At 39.8% G+C, this 12,089-nt stretch overlaps 1 protein-coding gene and 2 pseudogenes across 1 annotated transcript in view; 2 read left to right on the plus strand and 1 right to left on the minus strand.

Moving 5' to 3' along the window:
• The window catches only part of LOC139110326 (odorant receptor 13a-like), a 97,281-nt gene that overhangs the window by 54,775 nt on the left and 30,417 nt on the right, over positions 1-12,089 (plus strand). The window lies entirely within an intron of this gene.
• LOC139110385 (putative nuclease HARBI1) lies at positions 1,066-2,302 on the plus strand (annotated as a pseudogene).
• On the minus strand, positions 3,595-5,283 carry LOC139110384 (putative nuclease HARBI1; annotated as a pseudogene).

Consider the following 12,089-nt stretch of genomic DNA (forward strand, 5'->3'; position numbering starts at 1 on the left):
AATTTTAAAGGGATTGGGTTGTATTCCGTTTTCCGTTATTAAATGTCTCAGGTAGAGTACTTCCTTCCGTAAAAACTTGCACTTGTCCGGTTGTAATTTTAAATTATTTTCTCGTAATCGTTTAAACACGGCCTCGAGTCGCTTATTATGTTCCGTTAGCGTTGGTCCGTAAATAACTATGTCGTCCAGATACACGAGACAATTAATCTAATGTAGGCCTGATAAGACGGAGTTCATCATCCGCTGAAACATGGCTGGTGCATTTTTAAGTTTGAAAGGCATCCTATTAAATTTATAATGTCCCTCGGGTGTAGAAAACACGGTTTTTTGTTTGTTCCTTTTTCATCTGAATCTGGTGGTAGCCCGACGCCAGATTTAGGGTCGTAAAATACTTCGCGTTTCCGAGTTGGTCGAGGATGTCGGTCATATTTGGAATAAGAAAAGAGTCTCCTACCGTAATGTCATTTAGGCCGGTATTCATAGTCGAGTCTTATATATAAGGTGGTCTTAAGGCGAGTCTTAGGTTGGTATTCATAGTCGAGCCTTATATATAAGGTGGTCTTAAGGCGAGTCTTAGGTCGGTATTCATAGTCGAGTCTTATATATAAGGTGATCTTAAGGCGAGTCTTAAGACAGCGTCTAGATTCATAGTCAGTGCTTAAGCAAATGCTTGAGCAAATGCTCAAGTCTTACCTTGACGAAGGCGGCCTTATTTGAGAACGCCTTATTATGTTTCATAGACGGTTCTTATTTAAAATAAGCACAGTCTTAAGACGACTTATTTGGCAAGGATTTAGGGCGGTATTCATAGTCCGTTCTTATATATAAGTTTGTCTTAAGTTCAGTCTTAAGTCGCCTCCTCGTTTCATAGATTATAAATAAGCAACACCTTGACCACTTTCTCAAGTTGTGACTTGACCAAGACGATCTTATTTTAGAATAACTTTAAAGTTTTATAAACGTTTCTTATTCGTTAAGATCGTCTTATTTGAAATATATATTGGTAAATAAGACGAACTTTGCCAAGTCGTGTCAGAGGACTTTTTAAGTAAACATTTATTAACTATGTACGAAATAAATATTGATATTCCTGACGTGCCTGCAATTGTTCTGGATAATTTAGAAGAATTATTAGAAGACGAACCCATTTTACGTGCTCCTAAAAGATACATAAGAGACTTACAAAATCCGTTTGAATTTTATAATAATGTTGAATGCAAAAGAAGATTTCGTTTTAGTAAAAGTAGCATTTTGGATGGAATATTACCAAGAATTGAAGAGGCATTGAGAAAACCGAATAATCGTGGTTTACCAATATTTCCAGTATTTCAATACTTTTGATATGTCAACGATTCTATGCAACAGCAAGTTTTTAGGTTTGTTTTTTATATTATATTTACACGTTTATAAAATAAATTGTATAATAATTATGATTTATATTTAAAAATGATATTATGTGTGTGTAAATTAATTAAATCTTAAGCAAAGAATTATTTTGTTTTAGCTTGTCTTGGGTGATCTACTATCTTTCTCTCAATCAACTGTATCTCGGGTTGTATACAAAGTATTAACGTTGCTTGCAGCAGAAATGATACACGTAATTAAAATGCCAACCACTGCAGAAAGACAAGCTGAAAATCGACGATTATTTCAACAAATAGGAACAATGGGAAATGTTAATGGTCTTCCAGGTATAAATGGTGCTATTGATTGCACCCACGTTCGTTTGACTTCTACAAAATTCCAAAATATCGCAGAAGTATTCAGAAATCGAAAAGGATATTTTTCTTTAAATGTACAAGCAATTTTTGGACCACATATAGAATTTCTAGATGTTGTACCGCAGTGGCCTGGAAGCCAACATGACAGTAGAATTTTACAGAATCCGAAAATACATATGCGATATATTCAGCGGCAGTTAACTGATTTTCTCGTGGGAGATGCAGGCTATCCATGTTTACCATTTCTATTAACACCCATTGCAAATCCGATTACTGCCGCAGATGAAACGTACAACATTGTACACAGAAAAACTCGAGGAATTGTCGAAAGAACATTTGGCGTATGGAAACGTCGATTTCCTTGTCTTTCTAAAGGGCTTTCAACTAAATTAATTTGTTCTACTACAATCGTAATGGCAGTAGCTGTTTTACATAATTTGTCTCTTTGTTACGACAATGTTTTGCCTGAAGACAGAGAACATTATGAAGAAGAGGAAGAAATTCCAATCAAACCACCATTATATCAACCGGGAGAAGGGTTCGCAGTACGAGCTGCACTTATTCAAAGACTGTATGATTAAAATGTTAATTTAATACTTAATATGTCAAAAAAAAGAAAAATATAAAAAAATAATGTAAAAATACCTGAAAAACAACGATATAATAAAATTAATAAAAAATACGTAATTATTAATGAAAATAATTATATAGAACTATTTATTTATTTTTTATATCATATACAATATCTTGTATAACTAAAATAACTTTTACACATTTATATAAATAAATACAAAGTAAATAATGTTTTAATAATAGTAATTTGAATAATAGTAACTAAAACATAATAATTTTTATTAATCTGTTTAAACATATACATATATGAACTTTAATAAAAGTAAAAAAGTTATACAGCAAAAGTAAATAACTAATATCCACTCTCTAACAGTTTAACTTGTTATCTTACATTTTCAAGAAAGTAATCTAGTGTTAGAAATCTGTGGTTAAGAGTTTAGAATAATTTTACAAACAACAAATACTACAAAAAATACTACTACTACTACAAATACTACGAAAAATGTTACTACTACTACTACTACTACTACTATAAACACTATAAAGTTTTTACTTATACAACACTTAAAAAAAATTTTTTTAACTCTCCACAATATTAGATTAAATTTTTTAAAATTTTGTTTTCATTATTTTAATTTCAAGTTTTTGTATTTCTTTTAAATGTTGTAAATTTGCGTTATTTATTTCAATTAAATAATTTTTCTTAATTTGTGCCATAGCTTTTTCGTGAGTTAATTTTACAAGCGCAACTTTTCTTTCATTGTCTATGATGCATTTTAAACGTTCTATTTTGAGTTGTTCTTCTTCTGTAGCACACGATACGCTGGACTTTTTCCTTCTTCGTTTTATAATACGTGCTTTTGTTGAAGTATTATTATCTGCAGATATGCTTGGACCTTGTACGGATAAATCTTCTTGAGATAAACTTGATGGATCTGAAATAAAAAATTAATACATTTTTATTAAAATATATAAGAATATTTATATAATTTTGTATAAGTAACAAATAAAACATATTGCGTAGTACCGTCTGATATAATATTAGTATTGCTTTCTCCGACTTCAAGAAATACACTGCCGTCAAAGGTTTCCGAAATAGTTCAGTTGGATAAAGACGTTGCTTGTATTATTAACTCTTGTTGATCTGAAATATATATATAATAATGTAAATTACTCCTAATAATATATAATATTGAAATAGTTTAGTAACTAATACAAAAATAGATAATCTATGAATCTCTGTAAATAGAGTGGTGGTGTGGCCCATCCCACTCTATTTACAGAGATTCATAGATTACTCATTTCTTTGTGAATAGAGTAAGATAAGCCATACCTCTAGGTCCACCAACGTCTCGGTAGCTTCGAACGGCGCGTTTTTGCTCGCACGAGGGGCGTCAAATCTTTAAATATTGTTTTCTCGGTGATTAACGCCTAACTTACTAAACCGTATAGGATTTTTCTACTTATTTTCGGAAGCCCAACCTACAACTAAAAACTTTTTTACATCAACAGAGACACTCTGTATATGCGCGAATTTTGGAATATTCTGCTGTCATGCTCACTTCCCGGCCATTCTGGAACAATATCTAAAATTTCACTTCGTGGACCTACAACAGCCTACAAAAATAAATAATAAGATTAATAATAAATTAAGCTTACGCAAACTTTTAAAAATAATACATATACAGGGTGTATTTATTATTCGATATTGACAAACTGTCAAAGTTAGATAGGTTTCGTGGATACAAGTTAATAAGTCCTGTGCCGTTTTGCTAGTAGCTAAACATGGTGCCGTCGCCTGTCGCGCTTACTCACGCGTAGCTTTCTTGTCGCTCTTGCGCTAGACAAATTAATTTTTTTCTCAATAACTATTGAGAATTTTGCAAAACGGCACAGGACTTATTAATTTGTATCCACGAGACCTATCTAACTCTGACAGTTTGTCAATATGGAATAATACACCCTGTATATATAATATACTTATTTAAAACATTATTGTGTGTAATACCTGAACGTTTAATGAGAAGTACCCTTTCCTATTTCTAATTATTTCGTTCATGTCATGAAAATTGGTATGTACTAAACGAATATGTGTACAGTCTATCGCTCCATCAATACTCGGAAAACCTATTGCTCCAGGTCCGTATCCGAATTCCTTAAACAATCGTTTGTTTTCAGAACGTGCTTCGTTAGACAGTGGCATTTTTATATATTTGTTAATTTTGCTTGCAATTAACGCCGATACACGAGAAACAATTCTTGAAATTGTTGATTGAGAAATTTGTATTATATCCCCCATAACAAGCTGTAATAAAAAGAAAGATATAAGAAACTTATTTTTAATAACTAATATTACATCATATTAAAAAAAAAAACATTAGTTGGCTAATACGTATTATACTTGCCTGGAAACTTGCTGTAGAATAAAATCGCAAGCAAATTAATACTTGTATTATAGGTGGTATCGGTAAGCCACGATTATTTATTTTGGTAAGTCCTTCTTCTATTATCGGCAAAATTCCAAACTTAATTGAATCTTTCGTAAAACGAAATCTTCGTTTAAATTCTAGTTAATTATACTTGTCAAAGGGATTCTGTGCATCACAAATATATTTTTTTTGAACACGTTCAACAACATTATGCTCCTCTTCTTCTTCAATTATATTAATATTAAAAACGACATTATAATCATCAATATTTGGAATATCAGGAACATCAGGAACGTCAGTAATATTAATATTTAATTCCAAATCCATTTTAAAAAATTGAACAAAAAAAGAAAAATAATAAAACAATAATGATACTGTATCTATAAAAAAAAATTAAAATTGTACTGTGCTGCAAAACCGACTCAAAGTTTATAAATACATTTAGGATAATATGTAAAATATATTAAAATCTCATAATCGTTTTACATTATTTTTAGCTTTCAACTTCTGGTCTAGTGTTATAAAATTTTTCACAGTATAAAAGAAAAGTGCACACATGTAATAACTGACAACACAATACCTCTTAAACGTTTGTCGAGATTCGCGTCGCGATTCGTATAATAATTAATTGGTCGGCAGGTATGGAGACTAGATATGCGCCTTCGTCAGCGCGTGCCGCGCTCACCTTTTTATACGTACAAAAGTCGAAGAAATTTCTAGAAATTCCTTTGTCTTTTCGCTCGCGGTCGTTATCCTCCATTTTTCCGTTATTATTGACGTACCGTGGCCTCGTCATAGCCAAAAACATATGTTAGAATATGAGGCCGTCAATATTTAGATCTGTGGTTTAGAATACGCGTTTTTCAGGAATTTCCTTTGTTCGCGATTCTTTGTCTCGCTTTGATAAATTTATATGCTATTCTTTTAACGTTTGTGTTTTGATTCAAAACTGTCGTCGCCCCGAGTAACGTTAAGACGTCAATTAAAAAATATTGCAATACTTTTTATATTCAGAATTTTTTAAAGAGAAAAAGATAATATATAAAAAAATAATAACTTTATTGCAATTGTAATATAATTGTTGTTTATTTATGAATATTAACTCTAGTCACTTATAAGATACGTACATTATTTAATTTGATACAATTATTTATTAAATTTGCGGAGTGTTACACCGTGGTACGGTGCGGGTGTGGGTCCGTTCGCCGGAACGTGTGCCACCAGTTGAGAGGAGCCGGGTGTAGGCGAATAAAGACTTGTCTTTTAAAAACGTGCTGTACTTGTTTTATTTCTGCGTTGATACACTTGTCACGCGTCACGTTTCTCCTGATAGGAGTGCCCGCGACGGCTTCCGAGCCGTCGCTCATATACTCGGCCGAGTTGCAACCTCAGCGAGTTTCGGCCGCGGTGGTTGACCGGAGAGGTTCGTCAACCGCGCGGCCTTAAAATAATTGTTAAATGTTCATTTCCTTGTTTCGACATCGGGCGATAATCCCGAGGTCCTTGCCCGATGTCGAAATACGCAAGGTATTTCCGGGGTGGTTTGCAACCAGAGCGCATTCTTTGAAGTGCAGCTCAGGTTACAACATTCCTCCCCCCTTAGGGAGAAAGGGGTCGGGGTTCGTATTCTTCCCGACTCCTTTCTTTATGGTTGCAGCTCGGCCGGGAGTTCGCGTTTTTTGCTTTTTCTTAAAATTAATACAACGGCGAATACAGTTATGGTAATTACACTTATTATTGCGCTTGCTCCTGTCGTATAATATATTAATATTTTTGTGTTTGTAACATGGTAATTATTTTCTAGGTCCTTATTCATTTCGTCTAAATCCACGCTTAATTGTAATAATTCGCGTCCTTATGACAGGTTCACGCTGAATCTGCCTAAGTGTGTTAGTAATCACTGCGGTGTTATTCGCACGTGTTGATGCGTGTGTGAAATTGTAGGTGGGAATATGCGTGCGTATTTCCCTTCCCCCCATCGAGGAATGCGTCTGTATGGTGACGTCTGGCGTGATTAATTTGCATACGCCGTTTATTTTAATTATGTCAGTGTGGCTTATTTTTTCCCTTTTTACCGGCCTATCTTTACAGCGTATTTCTATTGATTGCGTGTTTACTGTGGAATAAATCCATGCTTGAGGCTCGTTTAATGTTATCCACAGACTTACGTTTGATAATATATATCGTGTTTCGCATGACGTTGGTCGCATTTCTGGCTTAATTAGCGCGGTGATTTCGCATGGTGCGTTATCTGATACTTGATACGTTGGGTAGCTATTTTCACATACGAAGTTATCGCGGTTATTTTTGCAGGTTTTAATTTCTTCTGCGCTTAATATTATATACTTATTATTATCATTATCTATTGCTATATATTCGTCGGTGGTTTTAATTATCTTAAATAAGTTCGAGTGGTCGTGTACAGGAAATGTGGTAACCTTTTTTAGGCTGTATTTAACGTAGTTTACTATTGGGAATTTTAACACTGCTATGAGTGTATAATAGTTTTGATAATATATTTTAAATGAACAATATTTTTCAATGGTATTCCAATTTATTTGATTTATTTTGAAAGGGAAATGGGCTCCCCCTGACAGATGCGAAGTAGCTTCTAATAATTCTGAAATTATTTCGTTGATCGGTAATAATCGGGCGTTTAATATGCCTGTTTTTGTATGGGTAATAAAGTCAATTGTGTCTTGTAAGTCGGTCAGTAAGTCATTAGTCAGTATTCTCAAGTTGTTCATGTATTCAGTTACCTCTAGCTGTTGTGTTACTTTGTCTAATTGCTGACTCAGAAATGTCGTTGCATTCATTACAATGCGATCGTGGTGCTCGAGTATAGTTTCTAATTTCTGTATATGACCAATCGTACTGTTAATTATTTTAATTTGGTTTTTTGCTACATGTTGTATCGTCTGTTGATTTGCATTTAATAATTGTAATTGTTCCGTAATTCGCTTATCGTCTTCTGCGTCCATTACACCGAACAGTGTTTTCGCGGCTGAGCCTATTATATCTAGTAGGCCTCTTTTTGATCCTTGGTTTTCGTAAAGAGACGTTAATCTATTTAATGCGGTTGTAACCTTATTATTCTGCTTACAAACTATAGAATATAAATTCTGACATTTTTGTTGTAATGTTGCGCCGTTTACTTTTTCGCGGATTCCTCTGCACATTTTTTCTGCTTCTGTCATTTGTGTTTGTATTTTATGATATCTAGTGGTGAAATCTTCTGTGTTTGTTATTATCGCGATTGTCCAGGATGAATCCGAAAGTTGAAGTTGTCCGCAATCTTCGTAGTATAACCCGGGTTCGTGTGTGAACGGTTTTATTTCGAATGGCGCGATCTCACTCTTCCCTTTTGCCATGGTGAGCAAGAATCTGTAATTTTATATGTGAGTTGGTTTAAGTAGCGGTCCCGTAACCGGATTGTCAATTTCGCGATTCCTATGGTGCGGAGTTGGTGACCGGTCACACCCGTTAATGCCGTCGACTCCATATATATTGGAGTATCTCCTCTGAGTTTACCGACTTTGATGAGAGTGACGGCGGCCCCGGTGTCGAGTAGGAAGGTATATTTTCCGTCCTGTGACTCTTGCACGTTAAGAGTGACTAAATCGAGGTGTCGATTCGCGTCTCCCCCGGTCAGATGGGAAATCTGATACGCGCTAGCCGGTCGAATTTCCGGGACGCGTGTTTCGTTCTCGTGTAAAGCATGGCTCGTCGTGTCTTGACGCGTGTAATTCTCCGCGGCAGTGAATGATACCGGAGCCGATCGTGACTGTCGAGAATCAGACCGGCTGTGGTGTCGGTTTGCGGGGCGCGATTCGGTGTTCCGTTTTAATTTTCTACATTTTTCGCGAATATGGCCCGGCTTGTCGCAGTACGAACAGCGTTTAGTGGGCGTATAACTTCGCGGGGATGATCCGCGCGGGGCAGGCTGAAACGTTGCGCGAAACGGCTCGATCGACATTCGAAGCCGTGGTGCCCTTGTTTCCCGCATTTTTTGCAAGGCGGCACAGGTGGGCGCCCCGAAGTATACGGGATCTTCCTTTCCAAAAATCCGCGGGGAACCATACCGCTTTGTCTCTCTTCGGCCGAGGCCCCATCTATGGCTTCCTGTAGGGTGGTATAGTTGCGGGAACGCACAATAATAGAGATATGCGGCAATAGGCCGTTTTGGTAATTCTGCAGGACTTGTTTCTGCAGAGATTCCCATATGCCCTGTTTTTTATCGGCTGAATAATGGCCGTCTTCGCTGAGCGCGTCGTAAAGTTCGGCCGCGAGTTGATCCGCGCGCGTGCCGAATGCTTGGGCGCTCTCGCCCGGTCGGTGCTGCAGCTGGTTGAAATCCAGCTGGAGATACGAGGTAGAGCGTCGGTGTACGTAATTAGCTTCTATTTCCCTAATGAATTGCTCGAAATCGGTGATTTTCTTAGACTCAAATCTTGATAGAGCGCGTCCCGTTAATTTAGTATATAATATTGCGGCTAACAGTTCGTCTTCTTCTTCGGGGTCGATCTTTTTTGCTACGAATTCGCAGGCTTTCACAAATTTCTTGACATTGTTCTCGTTACCGTCGAACAAAGGAATGTAGTTTATGGCGTGTTGTAATGTGAGGAAATGTCGCGGGTGATTTAGTGAAAAACGGACATCTTCCCGTCGGTTTCTCGTTCTTTGGACCGATACGTCGCGGGGTCTACGGATACCGTATCTTTCCGCGAGTCCCTCGTTTTCGATTCGATCTAGACGCGTTACCATTAGTTGCATAGCGTCTAGTAGAGTCTCGATAGCCTCATCCCTTGTTGCCGAGACCCGAGTTCTTGTAATCGGCGAGGACTGTGCCCGGTTCGACGGTCCGGGTTCGCCCATGGAGCTGTCACGGAAGGTCGGTGGCTCGGTTACCGTTGCGGTTGGTACGGGATTAAACGCGTCGGGCGTTCTATTAATAGTTACATTCGCATCGGTATTATCTCTACTGTTCGTCAGAGTATAAATTAAATGGTCTCTCTGACTCGCGAAGAGGTCGCTCTCGAATGAATTAAGAGGGGACAGGTGACTGCGCAGGAGGAAATTATCGTCTCGAAAGGAACTCGCCGCCTCGTCCCTTGATCTAGCGGGTAGCGAGACTCCGTTAGAAAATTCAGTTTGTTCCTCGTCGCTTGCACCGCCGTTACCGTAAGCGCGCCGCATCCTATCACGACAAATTTCCCGGATTGTTTCCTCGGATTGCGGGGGGCGTGTGAATACCGGACGCATTGGTTCAGACATTTCAGGATTATGAAGCCACGCGAGCCGGGACAAGATTTGACGCGCTTAAGTGTCTTCGTCGGACATAGACGGATAATATCGCAAACAATTTACGCTGAATATAAATTACATATAGTTTGTCGTATGACTTACACTATCGCAGAGATTCGCATGTTTTTTCGCAGGGTAGGCTGTAGCTTGCTTTCCTGGTGTCCTCGCTTGGGTGTCGCTCTGCCGCGTTGATCGGGTTGCTTGAAGATGGCCTCGGATGTTAGCGGCGGATGTATTTACCAGTTGCCTTTTGTTGCAGACGTTCCACACTTCCCGGTCGTTCCAGAGAGTGGCTGAGGGCAAGCCTGAGTTCCGGAGGGCGGATCCCACCGTTGCCACCAGATTTGTTACACCGTGGTACGGTGCGGGTATGGGTCCGTTCGCCGGAACGTGTGCCACCAGTTGAGAGGAGCCGGGTGTAGGCGAATAAAGACTTGTCTTTTAAAAACGTGCTGTACTTGTTTTATTTCTGCGTTGATACACTTGTCACGCGTCACGTTTCTCCTGATAGGAGTGCCCGCGACGGCTTCCGAGCCGTCGCTCATATACTCGGCCGAGTTGCAACCTCAGCGAGTTTCGGCCGCGGTGGTTGACCGGAGAGGTTCGTCAACCGCGCGGCCTTAAAATAATTGTTAAATGTTCATTTCCTTGTTTCGACATCGGGCGATAATCCCGAGGTCCTTGCCCGATGTCGAAATACGCAAGGTATTTCCGGGGTGGTTTGCAACCAGAGCGCATTCTTTGAAGTGCAGCTCAGGTTACAACAGGAGATTATATTAATTAAATATATTTTTTTTGTTATTTAAATTAATTAATATACGTTTTTTAAGTAGAAAATAAAGGTACCTGCTAAACAAGTTATTTAAATTAGAAAACTCTTTTTAAATGAAAAAGTTATGTTTTGAATTGTCGCGGTAGTACATTGTAACACGGGAATTTCGAGTCCGGAGAGCTCGTCGGAAGCCAGGGTGCGAGTGAAAAGAACCGAGACTTGGTTAACGTAAAATAAAAGATTTATTAAGAAAAGAAATAATGTAGAGACAAATAATACACTAGCCTAAAAATGAATGAAAGCAAAAGAACAAATAATATAATAGTCTAAGAATGAATGAAAGCAAAAGAACAAAGAATATAATAGTCTAGAAATGAATTGAACAAAAGCAAACATCCGCCGGGAGTTGGATTTAATGTGGAAGCTAGTTCGGGTCGCTTTGGGACGTATCCTACGTAACAAGTCCGCGGTCATGGGATGGCCGCCCGGGCCGTATCGGTCGTACAGGCTCCGCGGTCGCGAGTCGGCAGCGCGGATTACAAGCTAGGCCGTTCGGGCCGTATCGGTTGTACAGGCTCCGCGGTCGCGAGTCGGCAGCGCGGATTACAAGCTAGGCCATTCGGGCCGTATCGGTCGTACAGGCTCCGCGGTCGCGAGTCGGCGGTGCCGCAACGTAATCTGCCTACGAGGCTGAATGCTAGGACCGTGTCGGTGAGAGAGAGAGCCGGGAGCGCCCGGTCGAGGGAAGGCTCGGGAGCGCCCGAGTCTCGGAGATGTCGGTGTCGAGGACGGCCGGGAGCGCCCGGTCGAAGGAAGGCTCGGGAGCGCCCGAGTCTCAGAGATGTCGGTGTCGAGGACGGCCGGGAGCGCCCGGACGAAGGAAGGCTCGGGAGCGCCCGAGTCTCGGAGATATCGGTGTCGAGGACGGCCGAGAGCGCCCGGTCGAAGGAAGGCTCGGGAGCGCCCGAGTCTCGGAGATGTCGGTGTCGAGGATGGCCGGGAGCGCCCGGTCGAAGGAAGGCTCGGGAGCGTCCGAGTCGTGTAGAGCGAATTCGGTTTCGAAGGCCGGGTGAGCCCGGTCGAGGAAAACTTGGGAGCGCCCAAGTCCTGGAGGATCGGATGCTGGGGTGCTCCCCAGCGCGGAAAAGGTGCCTCGTCTGTTCTCGAAGCGGCTTATATACCCGTGGGCCCGGGGGACACCCCACTCCCGAGCGGTCTGTGGCGGCGCTCGGTATGGGCGGTTGGACGGCCCGTGTTACCCGCTACGGTCATCCGCGCTACGCGCTGCGG

Source organism: Cardiocondyla obscurior, linkage group LG20 (assembly GCF_019399895.1).
Source record: "Cardiocondyla obscurior isolate alpha-2009 linkage group LG20, Cobs3.1, whole genome shotgun sequence".
Classification (NCBI taxonomy): Eukaryota; Metazoa; Arthropoda; class Insecta; order Hymenoptera; family Formicidae; genus Cardiocondyla; species Cardiocondyla obscurior.